General features: G+C 45.4%; 1 long non-coding RNA gene across 1 annotated transcript in view; it reads left to right on the forward strand.

Annotated features, from left to right (window-relative positions):
- The window catches only part of LOC126981465 (uncharacterized), an 87427-nt gene that overhangs the window by 36695 nt on the left and 30258 nt on the right, over positions 1-20474 (forward strand). Inside the window, exon 2 of the long non-coding RNA XR_007733947.1 lies at positions 10566-10890. This is a non-coding gene — a long non-coding RNA (uncharacterized LOC126981465). The remainder of the gene's footprint in view (positions 1-10565; positions 10891-20474) is intronic.

The following is a 20474-nucleotide window of genomic DNA, read 5'->3' on the forward strand; positions in this document are numbered from 1 at the left end:
GGAGGCGGGGCTGGGAGGGTGCGGGAGCGTTCGAGTTAATAAATGTTTACCCTCATATCTAGCTGTCGTGAGGGGAAGATGAAGGAAGGGGAAGGGGGGGGTGGCAAAAGGAGGGACAGGGAGGGGAAAGGATAATGTTTGCCGGGAAAGGGAAGAGTCGGAATCAGAGAGGAGGGAAAGGGAACGGAGGAGGTGAGGGCATGATAGATATAGGGGAAGATGAAGGAAGGGAAAGGGAGGGCAAAAGGAGAGGCAAGGAGTGACAGGGAGTGATAGCGTTTGACAGGGAAGGGAGGAGGCGGTGGAATCTGAGATAAGGATATGGGAGTGAGTGTAGGGGGTAGGAGAGGAGAAGTGAGGGACAGGTAGAGAGAGGCGGGGTAGGGATGTGAGAGAGGGGAAGGTAGGGGAAGGGCACAGCATAGTGCAGAGCGGTAATGCTTCTCTCTCCCTCTCTTGACTTATATATTTGTTTGTGTCTCACTTTCCAGTCATTGATTTATTCCACGCCCTCCCTCCCTCCCCGCCACTACACCCCCGCCGCCCACGCCGAGTACACAGACACACGTTTTTGTAGCTGCTAAACGTTTTTCCCAAATATAAATTTCCCCAAACAATGCACTCTCATTCTTTTTTCACGTGACAATATATATATTCTTTTTTCACGGCGGAACAAATAGGATTAAAACAACGAACCTTTTTTTTGGGTGTGGGAGGATTTTCTGTTGTTTAGAGAGGGCTGACCTCGCCGTATCTGTCGTGCTAAGTGAGTTATGGATTACATGTTTGAAATGTTATGTATAAAGTTCACCCCAGAAGCGCAACCCTCTCCTTTTACAGTGGAACAAAGAACATTAAAACGACGAGCCTTTTTTGGTGTGTTGATTTTCTGATGTTTTGATTTCTCTGTGCCTGTCGTGTTAAGTGAGTTATGGATTTTTTATTTGAAATGTTACATATGTTTAAACTCCTCCCTTAGTCCCAATCCTCTCCTCCTCCGGCTTCTCCGTCTCCCTCATTTGCAGCCTCCTCATGTGTAGTGCTCGGCGGCGGCGCGCGTCTCCCATAGGCTTCTCACAATTTCCGGGATTATTAACACGTCATTTATCCCTCCCCGGTAATGGCCGACACTCACAAAACTCTCATGTGGCCTCGTTTCACCGCGACGCAAAAATTAGCCAACGTACGGCCTTAGATTGGGTTATTTAGGCGAGGCGTTTAAGAACAGGTGAGGGAGGGGCCAGGTAGATCATTAGTGGGTCTCAGGTGTGTTGCCTTGCGCCTCACCCCGTTGAGCCACCGTGAATACTGCGGCGGCTTGTATGCATAATATAGTGAGCTGTATTATGCTGCTGCTGCCTCCGTCTCCGCGCCCCCGCCCTTTCTTACGCTCCTGCTGCTTTGGTGCTGTTGATGGTGGTGCTGTTGCTGTTGGTGCTGTTGTTATAAATGCTGTTGTTGTTGGTCTTGTTGTTGGTACCGTTTTGATTGGTCGCTCTGCTGCTGCTGTTGTGACTGTTGCTGTATGCGTGTGTGTGCTGTCGTTCCTGTTGGTATTGCTTCCGCTCCTGTTGGTGTTGGTGCTGTTGCTATAAATGATGTTGTTTCTCTTATTGTTGTTGGTCTTGTTGTTGGTACCGTTTTAATTGGTCGCCCTGCTGCTGTTGTGATTGTTGCTGTATGCGTGTGTGTGCTGTCGTTCCTGTTGGTATTGCCGCCGCTGCTGTTGCTGTGTGCCGTTGTTACTGCTGGCGCTACCGCTGCTGCTTCCTGGCTAATGGAGTATTTGAATGTGCTCTTGCTGAATAAATTATTCGGGTTAATTAATATTTGCTTTGCTGTCGTTACTCGTTTTTTCCAGTGTTGGTGTGTGTAAAAAAGCACATCACACACCACGCATGTTCCTTGTATTTACTCTTCACCGGAGGCGCGCTAATAAAATATTCTTCGCACCCGAGTCTTGCCATTCTCATCCACTCCGGGTGTGTTAAGGTCGTAGTCTACCTTTGGGGGCGGGATTTCAGTCCTAAATTTCATCAACGCCGCTCCGTCTTCCCCTTCATTTCAAATCGCATCAAAGGCTGTCGGCGTTACATCAGCCCCGCGAGCTCTGGCCCAATCAGCTTACCTTGCTCCAGGGAAATACATTAGGCCTACGATGACCTCTCCTCTAGGCCTCTCCAGCAGGCGAGAGGCTCACAGGAGGCCTCTTGTCTCTGAAAAGTGTCCCATTAGAGAGGAATTAATTACATGACTCGCAATCTTTATGGCTGAATGGAACGCCTCTTAACATCGCCCTTATTATTTACGTGCTCCCCTCCCCCCATTTCTCTCTCTCTCTCTCTCTCTCTCTCTCTCTCTCTCTCTCTCTCTCTCTCTCTCTCTCTCTCTCTCTCTCTCTCTCTCTCTCTCGCTCACTTTTAATCCTTGTATCCCTCCCCTCCTCCCTATCCCATACCCCACGAGAAGCACCTCCCTTCCTCCCTCCCTACCTCCCTATCCCATACCCCTCGAGAGCACCTTTCCTTCCTCCCTCCCTCCACTCTGCACCATACTCCCTTCTTTCATTTTTTCCCTTCCTTCCCTGCTCTTTCCCCTCTCCCGATAATCCTGCTCTATTTCACTTCCTACCTTGTCCGTTCTTTCCTTCCCATTTTTTTGTTTGTTTCCCTCCCTACTTCGTAACATACTTTTTATTGTCTATAGAAAACGCGTATATTTTTAAACCCCTTTTTTCTTGTAAGTTCGTTTAATACCTTGCCCTAATGGCTATGGCGTATCGATTAAATTCTGGCCTCTCGTGATGTTGCTGATATAATTAAAGTTTCTTCGTACTTTTTCCCGTTCAAGGCTGGCTGCGTTTTACTCTTTTTTGCTACTTTAGTGTGTCCTTTCCACCCGTAAGAAATTGGCCCTTCGTTCATTTTTACGTTCGCTATTATGAAACGTCGCTTTTTACTTTTTTTCTACGTTAGTGTGATTTTTCCGCCCGTAAGATATTGGGTCTTCGTTCATTTTTACGTTCACTATTATGAAACGACGCTTTTTACTTTTTTTTCTACGCTAGTGTGATTTTTTTACGTTCACTATTATGAAACGACGCTTTTTACTTTTTTTTCTACCTTTCCGCCGTCAGAAATTGGGTCTTCGTTCATTTTTACGTCCGCTATTATGAAACATCGCTTTTTACTTTTTTTTCTACTTTAGTGTATCCTTCCCGCCGTGTGATATTGGGTCTCGGTTTTCTTCTCAGTCATCTTCACTAGTATATAACGTCGCCACCAACCCTTTCCCCTTTAAAGAGTCACTAATCCCACTCTCATTCTCTCCCCAGCGCCCTGTTCTTTTCTCTCGCCTTAATCCTCCCTCCCTCGATGCTCATGTGCTCCGGCAACCATTTCCAGCTCACCTATTTTTCCTTCCGTTCCTCCTCCTTCATTGCTCTTCCTCTTCCGTCGCAACTTTATCAATATCACCGAACATCGCTCTCTTGAAAACCTTATGGATGGTACGATATGTAATTTTTTGTATTGTTTGTACTCTCTCTCTCTCTCTCTCTCTCTCTCTCTCTCTCTCTCTCTCTCTCTCTCTCTCTCTCTCTCTCTCTCTCTCTCTCTCTCTCTCTCTCTCTCTCTGTTACTCTTTCAAAAGCTTTATGGAGGCAACTATATATTCTATTCTTTGTATCTCGTTTCTCACACGCATCTCTCTCTCTCTCTCTCTCTCTCTCTCTCTGGGAAGTTTGATCCTGCCAGTCATATGGAGAAACTGTGGAGAGAGAGAGAGAGAGAAGTCAGTCAGTGGGTCAGTAAGTCAGTTCGCTCCATCTCACGAAAAGAACGAGAGTAAAAAAAAAAAAAAATATTGCCGTATCTATTTATTTTTACTACGACTAAACTTCCCGATCATCCATTCGTCTTTAGTTCGCATGGAGAGAGGACGGTCGCAGGTGGACGAAATATCCATTAAGAACGAAAAATTAAGCTGTCGTCGTCTTTTTCTCTCTCTTTTTAAGGTTTGTGTTGCGAATTTCTTTGTTTTGGTCCGAGTCGCCTGCGGTTGCCTTACCTTCCCAAGCCCCTTTTGTGCTCCGTTCTCGGCTGGCTTTTGTGCACGGCTCCCGAGTGGTCCAGTTGGCGGGGGGAGAGAGAGAGAGAGAGAGAGAGTGAGTGAGAGAGAGTAATAAACGAGTGTTGGAATGAGCCTCAGCACTGTGCTTATGAACGCCATTATTTGCCGCCACGTACTCCGCGGCCAGAGTTGATTGTGCGGCTCATTTCTGGTTTGTTTTCATTTTCAGGTGCACGCTGATCACCTTGAATTTTTACATCCCGTTCTTCTTTCTTTCTGTAATATTTTTTACTATTTTTAATGCAGTTTTTAAATCTTACATGTTTTAAAGGAAAATACAGAAATATTTTTCGTTTACTATGAATTTGTCATCCCCAACGTAAAATATGATTCATCTGTCTTTATACATTTATCTACTTATCTATCTCAGCGCCTCCTTGATGAATTGGCCAGAACGCCAAAGTTTGAATCCGCGGGCCTTTCTTCGATCCCGGCCTGGGCAGATGGCGCTTAGCCAACCCAGCTGTTTATCCTCCCCATTTGGTAAAGAAAAAAAGGGGGGGGGGCGGGGGCTTACGCTGGAGCAGCGCGTGACCTTGGTGCTCATCTCCCTCTCATTGATTCTTGAGCCTGTGGTGGGTAGGAAGTCCCTTACTCAGGACCATCACAGGAAAGTGTGACGTCCTGGCCACCACAGTTTACCTTCCCCAGGTAGCCATTTATCGACCATCCCGAAGGAAAGGATGAACACATGGCCGGGCTCGCCGACTGTACAGGCCGGAATTCGAACCCAGACATACAGATAAAAAGCCAGGCCTGCTAACCACTACATCGTCGAGGCCTATTTGCGCTATGCGACATATGGGGGTACCTAGGTGAAACGTTGGGAAAGTAATCTTGGTAACCCAGATGCCACACTTGTTTTGTGTCCCTGGATAATGGGCTTTTACTCATTATAGTCTCAAAGGGAGAAGTAACGAAGATGAGCGATGGCGCAAAGAGCAACTGAAACGCATGCTCACAACTATTTCTCTATATATTTCTCTATCTGTCAATCTATCTTTACGCAGTGATAATGAGGAAGGTACCCGCGCATTGTTGTTCTCCAGGCCGTCTACTTACCTCCCATCCCCTCATCTTCTTCTGTCTCTATGGTGAAGTGCCTTTGTCGGAGGAGACACAATATCTCCTTCCATCACAGAGCCAGAGAACACCGGGGAGATGGTGGCGGGTGCGGAGCTGTGTCCAGTGAGCCGATGTTCAGCTCCACGGATAATAATCATGGCTCGCTCGTGTGTTGAATCTGGAGCCCGTGATTAAGGGCATTGGGGGATTACTCGGGAGGGATCAGGGGAGGGGTAGACGGTAGACAGCTCATAAGGTAGATATAGGAAGCGCTAGTTGATATATTAGACTGAGAAGTAGATTGTGTAGATAGACAGAGATAATTAAATAGAGATAGATAAACAGATAGAATGAAAGATTGATAGATAGTTAGAGAAGTAGATGGGTAGATAAACAGAGATAGTTGAATAGAAATAGATCGATAGACAGATATAATGAAAGATATATAGACAGATAGATAGAAAGTAGATGGGTAGACAGACATAGACAGTTAAAAAGAGAAAGAGATAAAGAGATAAATTGGAAGATAGATAGATAGATAAATAGATAGATAGATATATAAAGCTAAGTAAATATATCACTGGCGAGATAAATGAAGGTTATCGAAGCATTTTTTATTTAACTAACTGTCGCTCTATATTTCCACCTAAACCTTTTTACTGTTCTCTTGTTTTCGTCTCCTTCGATGTCCTTGTCCTCCCTGTCCTACTGCGATTCCTTCTTTACGAGCATTCCCACCCTATCTCCTTTTTTATCCTCCCCTCTTCCTCCTTCTCCTCCTCCTCTTCCAACTCTTCTTTCTTCTCCTTCAGCTCCTTCTATTCCTCTCCCTCCCTTCTTCTCTTACTCTTTCTCTTTCTCGCTCTCGTCCTCCTCCTCCTACTCCCAACGTTCCCAACAGAATCGCGTACCTTTGGGATAATAACCACTTCAAGATCCACTAATTTAATGAAGTGAACCTCCCCTGATCACTCGATGGAATTTATCTGACTGCTGGGAAATTCTCTTGAGTCCACGCCGAAAGGTATAGACCCCTTTTGCGTTTTCTTTTACCTCCCTCGATCCGCAACTGACATGCAGACCTTTTCGTCTTTACGTTTTTTATCTTTCCTTCCTTATTTTCGTCTTATTCTTTTTTTTACCCGATTTCTTCTTTCTTTCTTTCTCTCGTGCGGCATTTGCATATAGACATCACCGTTTGGAGTGACTTAAGAGTTCTGCAGGCCTTTTACTTTGTGCTATTTCTGGAAACTACTTTTGGTATATTGAATTTTCCATTACTTTCACCACCACCACCACCACCACTACTACTACTACTACTACTACTACTACTATCTCCATCATTACTGTCCTCTTTATTACCACTACCAGTATATGTTGACGCTCATATCACTACCACATATCCAAGTGTCACACCATCACCACCACCACCACATCCTTGACACACTAACCCTCCGCTTCTTTCCACAAGTTCATCAAACCCGTAACAACAAATACAGAAGCCTCGATAACCGACCGCCACAACTCTTCCCGCTTGTTATCCCGAAAGTAAACAAAAGAAAGAGAATGGACGCCGTGAAATCAGAGCTGGAGTGGCGTGGGAGCTGGGGAGTGAAGGGACGGCTGAGGGGAATACTGAGTGTGTGAGGAAAATAACATTCTTACTACGTCCAAGAGTGAGGATGGGCAGCCTTGCGGAAGGGTGATAGGGGAGGGGTGGCAGGGGGAGGGGTGGCAAGGGGAAGGGAGGAGGGGGAGAGAAGGTCAGGGTGGAAGGAGTAGGGTTAGTTAGGGGAAGGGGGAGGAGGAGAAGGGGGGAAGGAGAAGGGCGGGAGAGAGAGAGAGAGAGAGAGAGAGAGAGAGAGAGAGAGAGAGAGAGAGAGAGAGAGAGAGAGAGCGTTGTGGGAAAAGTAATAGGAGTTGAGAGGAAAAATAAAAGAAAATATAGTGAGAGAGAGAGAGAGAGAGAGAGAGAGAGAGAGAGAGAGAGAGAGAGAGAGAGAGAGAGAGAGAGAGAGAGAGAGAGAGAGAGAGAGAGAGAGAGATAACAAAGTCGCATTGTATATTGTAAATTCAAATAAAAGTGTCTGACCAATAAAGCAGACAAACGAACGCGAGGGAAAATAGAAGGAGGATGAAAGGAAAACACAGGAACACGACGAAACAGGAAATAAACCCATCGAATGAGAACATAAAATCGACAACACCGCGAAACTGAAACTCGCACTGAGATCTTATTCCAGCCAGCGAGTGTTGCGTTGCGTTGCGTCTTCCTCCGCGGCTGTAACTGAAGCTCATTGGCGGCATCCAGGCGGCACTTGCTCCCTCCACTTACCGGGGGTGGAGGAACTGGGCGGAGGGGAACATCTGGGATCAAAAAATCACCTGGGGAGCCTCCGGAACACGGCCATGGAGCTTGCCGGGGATGGAACGCTATGAAAAGGGACGGAACGCACGTAAAGCGACGCAGGACGATGGCGCTAGAGGTTATGGAAGTGCTATATCGAAACGTTGTCTAGCCCCGGCCAATCATGCTTTTCCGATAACATGAAACAGAGCCCGTCTAGGTGTGTCTTGCTCCTCCACCCTCAACGTTTACTGCTTGCAGGAGGCGGCGACGAGGCACAGAATCTCCAGGCGGAGATGACTAGGAGAGAGAGAGAGAGAGAGAGAGAGAGAGAGAGAGAGAGATGGCTGTGAGGCCCCAGAAGTGGCTGTGGAAGGGGATTACACAGCCCCGGGAGAGGCCTCGCACTCCTCTGAAGAGCCTCAATGGGCCTCCGCCGCCCGGGCCGCGCGGGAGAGAAATGAACCACCCTGGGGAAGCATCGCCCGGCAAAAATTACGAGCCGAGTCAACATGAAGTGAAATACTCGAGTGGAAAAATAAATTTGCAAGCCACTCCGTCAGGTGAGGCAACGCGCTTACCTTGCTGTGACTCACGAAGAAATGTGGTGCTGTAGGGCATGAGGATGTATGAGGGTGTAGGTGTGTGTGTGTAAACATACATTTTATCTATCTATCTATCTATCTATATATATATCTTTCTATCTACCTGTCAATATCTATCTATCCATCGATCTGTCTAGCTATCTCATTCTATCTATATCTATATATGTACTCACACACACACACACACACACACACACACACACACACACACATATATATATATATATATATATATATATATATATATATATATATATATATATATAGATATATATATATATATATATATATATTTTTTTTTTTTTTTTATTTATCTGTTTATATCCATACACGTATACACATGTAACTATATGATACTGATAAACAGGTTGTATAGGTAAGCAGAATAATTGCTAAATAAGCGCTAGATAGATAAATAATGAATAGATTGATATATAATTGAAAGATAGACAAATAGACATAGTCAGACAAATAGACAGATAAGCTGCCTGTTTATGTAATCAGAGACCAACAACAAAATGACTGAAATGTTTGGCAAATTAGGAAAATTTAACCTCGTCCACGGCAGACCGTTCATAATGTGAAACCTGCCGACAGCCCGACAAGTGAAGGCACAACGTGTCCACGGAGGGGCGGGCGTGGAGGGGGAGGGGTGAAACAAAGCGAGGGCAACAAATGGCAGGGAATCAGACATAATTAGACAGAAGCACATCACCGCCGCGGACTAATATTGTTCGCCTGTGTGCCCGCCAGCGTCCCTCACCTGTGGAAAAAAGCCCTAATTGGCACACGCTCACCTGCACGTCCCACAGTGCTTCAGGCGGACCGAACTCCACTACAACTGATGTTTAACTTATCGTGCGCCCAGTGACCGGAGCTCTCCCCTTTAACAGGCTCCCCTCCGCCCCGGACGCGCGCTGGTGAGGGATAATTTCATCAACGCCCTCTGTATTAAGCTCTCGCGTCCACCTCCATCATTCCGTCTACCTGTCCCCCTTATCTACATTTCCTAACGTGCATCCCGGCCGGTTGAATGTTTAGCTAGACACATCATACGCCATTCTTACCTATCTCTCTCTCTCTCTCTCTCTCTCTCTCTCTCTCTCTCTCTCTCCATATAATTCCCTTTGTTTTCTTTTCTTTCTGCTTATCTAACTTCCTCGCTTTCTACCTCGTTAACCTTTCTTCTTATATTTTCTTCTTTTTATTTCCTCTGTTCCTGAGTCGTGTTAACTTGTCTTGTTCCAGGCAGCCTCGTCGTGTCCCCTTGCATAGCTAACCCTGGCGTTCCCAATATGTCTATCAAGGTTCTGCTCCACCCTGTTACTTGTGCTGCCTGCAACTTGGCCGTAACTCCTCCAGGCACGACACATTTCCAAGTCATAAGGGCGATAGAAGCCTCGGGGAAGGGAAGTCTGCGTGGTGACCAGCCTCCCCTCGGCCCCCCGCCACCCGCTGTACTGCCTGACTATTGATGGCCGAGGCTGAGTGGCGGAAAGACCATATACGTATAGGTGTGGAAATGGAAGGTTTACGGAGGTGACAGAGACGGGATATTACTGGCGGGGGCGGGTGGAAAGTTGATAGCGTGGAATAAAATCTATCGCGCAGTGAGACCGTGACGAGTTTGATTTCTATCTCACTTACCAGACGCACAAAGCAATCAGGGAGGCGAGGCAATAAGCGGCTTTCAAAGGTTAGATAAATCTCCACAACCTTTGCCTTGATTTGTTGGTCCGTCACTAATCTCGGCCTTTGTGGTGACCTTGAGTTCAGAGTCGGGGTAAAGAACGTGCAGCGGGCAGGCTTTGGCGGCATAGTTTGTGGGAACAGAGCTGCTGTATACTCGCATTTTGTGGGTCCGCTTCCACACAGGCACACGGACACACATCGTCTGTCATATTTTCCTTGGTGTCAGAATATGGGTATTTGTAATCGGATAAAAAAATGGTTCCTTCCTCACGAATATGACCGCTTTTTTTCTGGGTTAGTGAGTCATCATTAATTTAACCCGGTAGCTGCGGGGATCATATTTCTTAAAGGCCCTTCTAAGGGAGAAAATGAGAAAAAAATCATCACTCACTCAAACCAAATCATAATATATATATCAACGCATTTGTGATCAGTTTATGCATCATCTATTTTCGGGGGTTTCTATCATGGCAAAAATTTGGGCCTGTTGCTGCTACCGGGTTAAGCTTTCGTTTCTTTTACTTCTGTTTGGCAAATGGCTTTAATCGAGTATATTGGATGGTGTCCATTAATGTTCTTCCTTACGAATATTTCCAGAAAGGCGCTTTATTCAGGGTTACTGGGTCATGTAATTTAAGCTCACGTTCTTTTTGTTTTTGTTTGGCAAATGACTTAAATCGAGTCTATTGGATAGCGTCCATTAATGTTCTTCCTCTCTCCCGCAGCTGCCGAGCCCAGGTGTTGCTGAGTGCCGGGTCTGGGGGCCACATGGGGACTGCCGCAAGTAAGCCGTCGGGCCACGCCTCAACGGCAGGGCGCGATGGGCCGAACCCCCACTGAGCCTTTAATGTGACCCTCTGGCCGGCACTCCGCCATCACCACCACTACTACAGCTACTACACGGCTACAATTACCGCTCCTGCTGCTCCTGTTGCTGCTACTACTGCGGTAATCCTCGACACACCGCTCGCTGCCCGGGACAACACAACCTTCCGCCGCTTACATCCAATACCGCCACTACAACGACCATCGGCCCTAGCTACGGGAAAGGTAAATGACTCTTTTGTAGTAATTGTAACAGTAGTCTGGATGTTGTCGGTACAAAATGAATCCAGTGAATCTTCAGAAATGCCTCTCTCGTGTTCGGTGTATGTTGCTGCTCGTTAAAGCGCCGGTTTACGTAAAAAAAAGAAAAAAGAGGACATGTACTATACGCGTCCGTTAATCTGTAGTACACAGACACACAATTCTTGTCCAGCAACTTTTTTGGGAGATGGAATATTTATTACCGTAATGGGGGACGCCATGTAATGTTCCGTTTTTAGCTGCAATGGTTACTCTGTTTTATATATACGAGTGCACTGTATATTTACCCGCTCCTTTTATGCGCGCGTGTTTTCATTCACTGGGCGCGCTTGTCCGTGTCCTGCCTCGTTCGTCTCCATAATGAAGAGAACTAAATTTTTGACGGAGCCGGGAAAAGGTGAAAGGTGATTTGCTCGTGTGTGTGTGTGTGTGTGTGTGTGTGTGTGTGTGCGTGTGCGTGTGTGTGCTGGTCAATAATTTACAGGCTGTTGATTGGTATTGAGAAACAGGAAGAGAAACGGTGCATAAGAGGGAGGGAAACGAATGGTAGATGAGGGAGAGGAGGAAGGGGGAAAGGAGGGGAGTGAAAGGGAGAGAAGCAGTAGGGAAGAGGAGAGAATGTCAGTGTTAGGGGAGAGGAAAGGAGGGAAGGAGAGGGGAGAGCAATTGTGAGGGTAAAGGAAGAGTGATACACAATTAGAACTGAGGGAAATTTGATGCTAGAATAACATCCAAACATTCAAGACACCATATGCCCCTCATTAAAAATATACCATGCCTTCTCAGCACCACCATAAAGGGATAATAAAATGTTTCAAAATGTTTCAAATGTTTCACCACCACCACCACCACCACCACCACCTTCTCGCCCTTACCTAACACATTCACTGCAGTTTCTCCTATTAACCTTCTCTTCCTCATATTCCCTCACTTTCTTTATTTACTTTCCCGTAGTTAACGCTCCTGACCTTATTATTCCCTTCTCTTCTTCCTCTTACCTCTCCTCTTCCTCCCTCTGTAACACCTTCTCTCTCTTCCTCCTCCGCCTCCTCCTCCTCCTCCTTCCCCTCGCACATTAGCTCCTCACCTTCCCTTCCACGTGGACTCCACATTAAACTTCAAAGGAGCTGGCGTCTTGTGTTCAATTTCCTCCCCGTAAAAAAAGTCTCCCTGCTTTTGTTGCGTGAGGCCGGGCTGTCGAGGCAGTCTTTGTGTGGCTGTTGGGGGAAGTGGTTAGAGTTTGATGTGGCCTTATGATGTTTGCTGATGTTGCTCTCTTCCTCACTCCCTTTCTCTTTCTCTCTCCCTCTCTCTTGGTTGCTTATGAGTGCATTTCTGGTATTTTGGCGTGTGTTTGAGTGGGTTTTAACCGTAGATTTGATGTTTTTCTTAGAGTATAGTATAGTTTGGGGTGTTCTGAGCTCGTGTGATGTTTACTGATGTGTTCTGTCTATGTGTCTGTTTGTCTGTCTGTGTGTCTGTCTGTCTGTCTATCTGTTTGTTTGTTTGTCTTGTCTTGCTTTACATTTGTTAGTATTTTCAGTGGCAATAAATTTTGGGTTTTCTAAGCACGTAAAATGTTTGCTGTTGCGTTCTCTGCGTCTTTGCCTGTTTGTCGAGTCTTTGTTTGTTTGTTTGTTGCATGGTTTGTTTGCCTGCGTTGGAATGCATGTAAATAGTTAATGTTTGGGTGTGCTTTGCTGCTCTACGGTGAAATTAGGGAGTGTTTTATTTTTTGTTGTATGTGCGTTTTTGTTATAATTATTCATGTGTCCATTCTTTATCTGCTGTGTATGAGTGTGTGTGTGTGTGTGTGTGTGTGTGTGTGTGTGTGTGTGTGTGTGTGTCTGTGTGTAACGCCAAGGATTATCCAAAAGTGTAACTCGTTGTAGTGATTCTTTGTGTCTCCTTTTTCTTTTTTTCTTTTACATGTATAACTTTTTAATTCCGTCTGTGGTTTAACATTTTTTTGCCATATATTAAAAAAGTTTCCCTCCTTCCGGATGTGGGTTAAAGGGTGAAAAAATGAATTTCAACTTTTACATGAAAAAAATGAATGAAATATGCGAAAAAAATGCGTGAAAATGTGAATACCCTTAAATTGCCGGTTTCATTCTAGGTTGGAAAGCCAGCACACAGATTTTACATTTTTTTCTATAATTTTGTGCATCTATCTCCGGGATTACCTGGTCGGGTTGCGGGTCGGGTGGGTCGGCTCATCCCGCTGAAAAAAAAATCACTCTTTGCTCATTCATCTCTCCGTGGGATGTTAAAAAACTATTCTTCCTGCCCTCTTGAATATACAAACACTCATCAGTCCACCTGTCCGGCGAGTCGATCATAAACCCAATAAAAAACTGACGGGAATTCGATAGCTCCCAAGCATGTTAATATTCACGTTCAATGAAGGATTATGAACGCAGTGAAGGAAAAGTCAGAGGAGGCGAGGGAGGCGAAGCGAGGAGAGGACGAGAGGTCAAAGGCCGTCTATAATCCTGGTATTCTTACTGCGAAATGTGAGCAGATTAAAAGAAAGAAGGATGTGATGTAGTGTAGCTAAACGTTAACGAAGCCGAGGGAGGTGAGGACAGAAAGAGATGATAGCCGGAGGGCAGTCAGTCGAGCTCATCCTGGTGTAATTTTAGTTAGATGTAAATATGATAAAAGAATAAGGAATTACGTAGGAGTAGTGCATGAAGCTAAACGTTGACAGTGCCGAGGGAGGCGACGATAAAGAGATGACAGCCGGAGGACAATCAGTTAAGCTAATCCTGGTTTAATTTTAGTAAGATGTAAATGAAATATAGGAATAAAGAATCACTCATCTGTAGTGCGTGACAGCGCCGAGGGAGATAATTCGAGGAAGACGTAACATCAGTAAGTTAGATCAGCCAATCCTGTCAATTCTTTTGGAGATATGAATAAACTTAGAGTGAAAATAATAACTCACTCTCGGTATTGTAACGGTGCAGAGGCAACTGTGACCCGACTCAGCATAGTGGGGAGCTCACGAACGAGGCTGCAGCGCGTTACGGTAAGCTGCCGGGGAGAGGGAAGAGAACGTATTGTAGGGAAAGCAATGGGGAGCGGGTGGAGTAGGGAGCAGCAGGTGTGAGGGTGGCTGGGTGGATCAGGTGGTGGGGGGCGGGGCAAAATTGGCTGCCGTGTTGAATGTGGTACTCGGTGCGGGTCCATGGGGGGAGGGAGGCTAAAATGGGATGTATGGGACAGGGCGGCGGGTTGGCGATACGGCGGGGAGGCGTGGCGTTGAGCTGAAGGGGTGTAAAGGGACGGTGGTGGTGGGCGGAGGTGCTGGTTGTGGCTGTGGTGGTATTGTGATGCGAGAGATGACCGTGATGGAATTCTATGTGGAGAGAGAGAGAGAGAGAGAGAGAGAGAGAGAGAGAGAGAGAGAGAGAATAACCAACTGTCTGTCTTCTCTGTGAATGTGGTTCTCTCTCTCTCTCTCTCTCTCTCTCTCTCTCTCTCTCTCTCTCTCCTCGTAGTGTGTGTGTGTGTGTGTGTGTGTGTGTGTGTGTGTGTGTGTGTGTGTGTGTGTGTGTGTGTGTGTGTGTGTGTGTGTGTGCGTGTGCGTGGGCAAGAAGTGGATGGATAAAAGCAAGCGTTAAAAAGTAAACCACGATGACAGCTGAGAGGCCGAAGTTAGCATACAGAGGAGAATGTGACGGAGGAGAGAAGTTAGGATGCCTTGGTGGGAGACGAAGAAGAAGGAGGAGGAGGCAGGAGGAGGCAGGAGGCAAGAGGTGGAGGAGGAGGAGGACCAAAAAAATAAGACCGGAGGGAAAGACAGACAAAAGGAATCCAATAAGAAAGAAGGGTGGTGGAAAAAGGCAATAAAGAAGGAAAAGTAAAGTGGTATGGCGGCGAATCCTGCTGGAGAAAGACGAGACGAAGGGAAAGACAAAACAATAACAAGCTAGGAAAAAGATGTGCTGGTGAAATTGGGAGAAAATCACGGTAATAAAAAAATAAAAACTGCAGGAAAATGAATTCGTCTTGTTATGAGAGAGAGAGAAGAAGAGAAGGAAGGAAGGGAAGGAAGGGAAGGAAGAGAAGGAAGGAAGGAAGGGAAGGAAGAAGAGAAGAGAAGAGAAGAGAAGAGAAGAGAAGAGAGAAAGAGAGAGAGAGAGAGAGAGAGAGAGAGAGAGAGAGAGAGAGAGAGAGAGAGAGAGAGAGAGAGAGAGAGAGAGAGAGAGAGAGAGAGAGAGAGAGAGAGAGAGAGAGAAGAAAAACATTACCATCCTTACATATACACCTCCCTCCTTCCTTACCTTCCTCTCACCTTCCCTCCTTCCCTCCCTCCATCCCTCTCCGGCGCCTGCCTTCCTTCCTTCGCGGCTGGGAAACGTCACTAACACAGATTAATGACTTTCTCGCGGCGTAGGCAAGACGAATAGTAACGCCCGAGCGACATTCATTTGCCGGAGAGACTTGGGCCGGGCCGCTGAAGGGACAAGTGGAGGTGCACAGGTGGGGGCTGCGAAGGTTTTTGTCTCGGTGATACTCTGGGCAATATTCTTAAACATTTCGGCGCCCAAGCGTGTACACATATTTAACACGGTTTTCGTAGGTGTTTTTGGTGTTTCCAGGGGTAGTTTAATGACCCTGGTGGTAGTTTGAGCCTGAGACCTTTGGAAATAGATGATGAGAGGCGGAAGCGTCTGCGAACATCCAATCTCTGTCTACCCAAAGCCAAGGTGGACATTGCTTGACCGTCTATCGCTGTGTTTCATTTCCGCTCTTTACTGATTGTTTTTGTTCTCTTGTTTTTGTGCTCTTTGTGCGCCTGAAAATGGTGACAAAAAGATATTGCTTGTTTGTGCGTCTGTTGTTCTTTCTCGTTTCTTTTCTTGCCTGTCTTTGTTTGCCCGTACCGTCCCAACTCGTGCAGAAACCATAAAGCTAGCGAGGAAAAATGGAAAAAGGTATCGTTTGGCTGTTTTTTATCGTTCTTCATCACAGTGTTTCTTGTTCGGCACCATTCTCTGCAGCATTGCCACGTAGAAAGCATTAAGCCGATGAAATAACTGTGGAAAAGGTGAAAAATGTATAGTTTGGCTGTTTTTTTTATCGTTTTTCATCACGTTATTTCTTGGTTGGCTCTGTTTTCTGCACCGCCTTCACGTAGAGAGCATAAAGATTGTAGAAGAATAGTGGAAAAAGCTAACGTTCTACTGTATTTATCTCGTTGCCTGTTTATTGTTCTTTTCCCATTGTTTCCTTAGACTTTCATCACGCTAAAATAACAGTGGAAAAAGCTCTTGTATGTGTTGATCGTATTGCTTCTTTATTGTTCTTGTCGCACTGTTTCTTTAGACTTTCTTCACGGCGAAATTTGAAAGATGTTAAAAAGAGAAAAAATAAGAAATACCGGCGGACTGTAAGACGCTAAGGAGGTGACAGTTAATGAGAGAGCGAGTTAAATTTACGGTCTTAAACTTTACCCTTTTTAGACTCCCAGATAAATTAAAGGTGTTGAGTCACTTGGATATACACACCAGAGAGGTCACACCACTTAGAGGAGAACATGTGGCAGTCGTAAACAAAGACGTGTGACATCAAGGGAGCAACTGAAAATATAAAACGTCACCATAATTGTGTAGTTTCAAGGGTCATTTGGATATACTCACCAGAGAGGTCATACCACTTAGAGGGGTACATATGTTAGTCGTAAACAAATACCTGTGGCATCAAGTGAGCAACTGAAAATTTAAAACGTCATCATAATTGTGTAGTTTCAAGGGTCATATCCTTAAACCGTTCGGCTCTCAAGCACATACATTTAACAAGGCTTTCGTAGTATTTGTGGGCATTTCCATGGGTAGTTTTATGACCCTGGTGGTAGTTTGTTAAAGTCTGCACCATGAACGTAAATAAATACTTAAGAGGCCGCGTTTAACTCATATTTTTTGGCCTTTAGAAGTGATCGATGTAAGAGTGGAAATGATCGATGTAGGAGTGGAAATGATCGATGTAAGAGTGGAAATGATCGATGTAGGAGTGGAAATGATCGATGTAGGAGTGGAAATGATCGATGTAGGAGTGGAAATGATCGATGTAGGAGTGGAAATGATCGATGTAAGAGTGGAAATGATCGATGTAGGAGTGGAAATGATCGATGTAGGAGTGGAAATGATCGATGTAGGAGTGGAAATGATCGATGTAAGAGTGGAAATGATCGATGTAGGAGTGGAAATGATCGATGTAGGAGTGGAAATGATCGATGTAGGAGTGGAAATGATCGATGTAGGAGTGGAAATGATCGATGTAAGAGTGGAAATGATCGATGTAGGAGTGGAAATGATCGATGTAGGAGTGGAAATGATCGATGTAAGAGTGGAAATGATCGATGTAAGAGTGGAAATGATCGATGTAAGTGTGGAAATGATCGATGTAGAGTGGAAATGATCGATGTAAGAGTGGAAATGATCGATGTAGGAGTGGAAATGATCGATGTAAGAGTGGAAATGATCGATGTAAGAGTGGAAATGATCGATGTAAGAGTGGAAATGATCGATGTAAGAGTGGAAATGATCGATGTTGGAGTGGAAATGATCGATGTAAGAGTGGAAATGATCGATGTAGGATTGGAAATGATCGATATAGGAGTGGAAATGATCGATGTAAGAGTGGAAATGATCGATGTAAGTGGGAAATGATCGATGTAGGAGTGGAAATGATCGATGTAGGAGTGGAAATGATCGATGTAGGAGTGGAAATGATCGATGTAGGAGTGGAAATGATCGATGTAGGAGTGGAAATGATCGACGTAAGAGTGGAAATGATCGATGTAGGAGTGGAAATGATCGATGTAAGAGTGGAAATGATCGATGTAGGAGTGGAAATGATCGATGTAAGAGTGGAAATGATCGATGTAAGAGTGGAAATGATCGATGTAGGAGTGGAAATGATCGATGTAAGAGTGGAAATGATCGATGTAGGAGTGGAAATGATCGATGTAAGAGTGGAAATGATCGATGTAAGAATGGAAATGATCGATGTAGGAGTGGAAATGATCGATGTAAGAGTGGAAATGATCGATGTAAGAGAAGGAAACGTCTAAGAACACCTAACCTAAGACCAAAGTAGGTAAGCGATCGAACACCACACAATTAGTCCAGTTCCGTCGCCATCGGTTCGGACGCGAGAATTCTTTAATGCGACAAGACTCCTCGCGCCCGAACCTTTGCAAACACCTTCTAATTACGTGAGATCAAAGCGGGAGTCTGGTCTCGCCGCCACCCGTCGCCAGGTGTCACAGGTGGGGGCTAAATTAAGAGACACCTGAAGCCTTTAAGACCTGATTTTATTTTTACTCCTTTCTTCTTTCTCACTCCTTCCCTTGTTACTGTTTTTTTACTGGATTATTCCCTGTTCCCTCTCATTGTCTTTCTCTTTCCAGCTCTTTATTTCTAATCCTTTCTTTTTTTCCTTTCATTTCCTTTTTTCTTTCTTTATCTTTTTTTATCTTTCTCTTTCTTCTCTTTCTCTCTATCTATCTATCTACCTGTGTGTGTGTGTGTGTGTGTGTGTGTGTGTGTGTGTGTGTGTGTGTGTGTGTGTGTGTGTTTGTTCACTTTGCTGCCGGGCTTTTCGTTAACAGCTATGTACGTTATTGCAGCGTGGGTTGTTATCGTTGAATTTTCCACGGATGAATAACGCTAAGCCATTTATTTCATTTTTCATCTCTGTTACAGCACGCTCCGATTTTTTGACAGGATTTCCATGTGTGAACCGTTCCAGTGTTAAAAGGAGCGGTGATAGTCGTGGTAGTTATAGTGGTAGTAGTGGTGGTAGTAGTAGTAGTAGTAGTAGTAGTGGTGATGGTGATAGTTGTTAATTTCGATTGGGAAGTAACGGAGATCCGGACACGGTTATCCCGGCGTCCATGTCCCATCGGATCATTCTCGTGTGCATCGCGATAACACGCAAAAATACGGTGTTTGTGCACGGAAACTGTATATAGGGTATTGCGGGACTCTGGGGTGGGGGGTGGAGGGTGTGTGTTTACGTGTATGTGTGTGGGGGGGTCTGGGGAGGGAGTGGGATGTGTGTGCGTGTGTTTGCGTGTGAAAGCCTTGCTCCTAAGTCAGTAATGTCTTTGTTGTAAAACGTAGCAAATTGTCACTGAAACAAGAATATAATTTAACTCAACGATGCGGTCATTACTCTCTCTCTCTCTCTCTCTCTCTCTCTCTCTCTCTCTCTCTCTCTCTCTGCCGGCATGACACACTCTTTCCTTGTCTTTCTTCGTTTTTAATTTACTTAACTTTTTCGCACTTTGTTCTTAATTGTCTCTCTCTCTCTCCCTCCCTGTCGCACACTCCGCTGACTTCCCCGCCGTGCCGCGCGTCACTTACCTCACTGTGCACACGACTTGGCGTTCCCACCCTGAATGTACGTGGTAATTGGTGTCCTGAAAGTGTTTTGACTCGTCGCCTCTGTCTTCGTGCAAATTAAGACTCCCCTTTGCCATAGCGCGCGACTAGTGATGGAAAGAGGAGGAGGAGGAAGAGGTGGAGGATGAGGAGGATGGGGAAGAAGAGGAAGAGAAGGACAAGAGCACCGGCAAAAATGAAAAGTTAAAGGTGGAGAAGAAAGAGAGGCAAAAAGAACATGATGAGAGGCGGAGAAAAAGCGGATAGAAAAGATAAGGACGGAAATGGCGAAGAAGAAGAGGAGGAAGAGGAGGAAGAAGGGGAAGAGGAAGAAGAGGAGGAGGAGGAGGAGGAGAAGGTGGCACTTATCAAGATCAATACAAGTCGCCACTAGCGCCATCACGTAAATGGGAGGAGGATTACCTCTCTCGTTATGGCTTAAAGGTAGGGCGTGAGAGAGGGAGGGAGGGAGGGAGAGGGAGGGAGAGAGGAAAGAAAGGAAGGAGAGGGGTTGAGAAGAAGAGAAGTGAAGTGTTTTCCCTGGCCCTGAGATGAGGATGGATTGTAATGAGGCGCGGAAGGGATATTGTTACACGGACATGTCGAAAAGAAAATAGAATGTCTTGATTTCATGGAGCGGCGCCGAGGGTTTGAGCAGTGAGGAAATGTGTTATGCAACGAGGAAAGTAGAACAAAAGGATGGAAGGAAGGCAAATAAGGTATAGCTTATTGCACAGACAGGGTGATAGATAAAAAAGAACTATATATTGATTGAAAATTGTCGCTGAGGGTACATATCAACAATGAGGAAATGAGTTATACAGCGAGGAAAGAGAAGAAAGGGATGGACAAGTTGATCAGCAAAAAAACTATGTATTGGTTTAAGAGTGGCGCCCCAAGGGAATAAGCAATGAGGAAATGAGATGTACAGAGAGGAAATGAGAAGAAAAGTGAAGCAAGGAAGGCAAGGAGGTAGCTTAATACGAAGGCAAGTAGATATGCAAAATAAGTTATATAATGATTTTCAGTGTGGCGTCGAGGGTAGGAGAGGTGGTGGCTGAGTGGTCAGCGTGCGGGCCCCAAATTCACCGCGCCTTGGACAACGTCGGTTCAAATCCCTACGCTACCACCTGGGATTTTTTAGTCACC

The sequence above is a fragment of the Eriocheir sinensis genome, chromosome 48 (assembly GCF_024679095.1).
Source record: "Eriocheir sinensis breed Jianghai 21 chromosome 48, ASM2467909v1, whole genome shotgun sequence".
In the NCBI taxonomy this organism is placed as follows: domain Eukaryota; kingdom Metazoa; phylum Arthropoda; class Malacostraca; order Decapoda; family Varunidae; genus Eriocheir; species Eriocheir sinensis.